Here is a 200-nt window from a genome sequence, read left to right as displayed (position 1 = left end):
TTGTCTTTCTCTGATAAGCAAAAAAAGCTACTTTGTAATGCTATGCTGTATCACAATATCCTGTGTCTTAGCTATATATCCTCTAGGCCTCCCTTATTAAGTCTGGAGAAAATGTTCTTCAGGATTAGTAAAACCTCAGTTCTAGCTTCTAACACATAAGAAATAATTGAACAAATAGGTATTGTCATTGCTCAAAGCAG

The sequence above is a fragment of the Mustela nivalis genome (genome assembly GCF_964662115.1).
Source record: "Mustela nivalis genome assembly, chromosome: 3".
NCBI classification, from domain to species: domain Eukaryota; kingdom Metazoa; phylum Chordata; class Mammalia; order Carnivora; family Mustelidae; genus Mustela; species Mustela nivalis.
Note: the sequence above shows the minus strand (reverse complement) of the source record.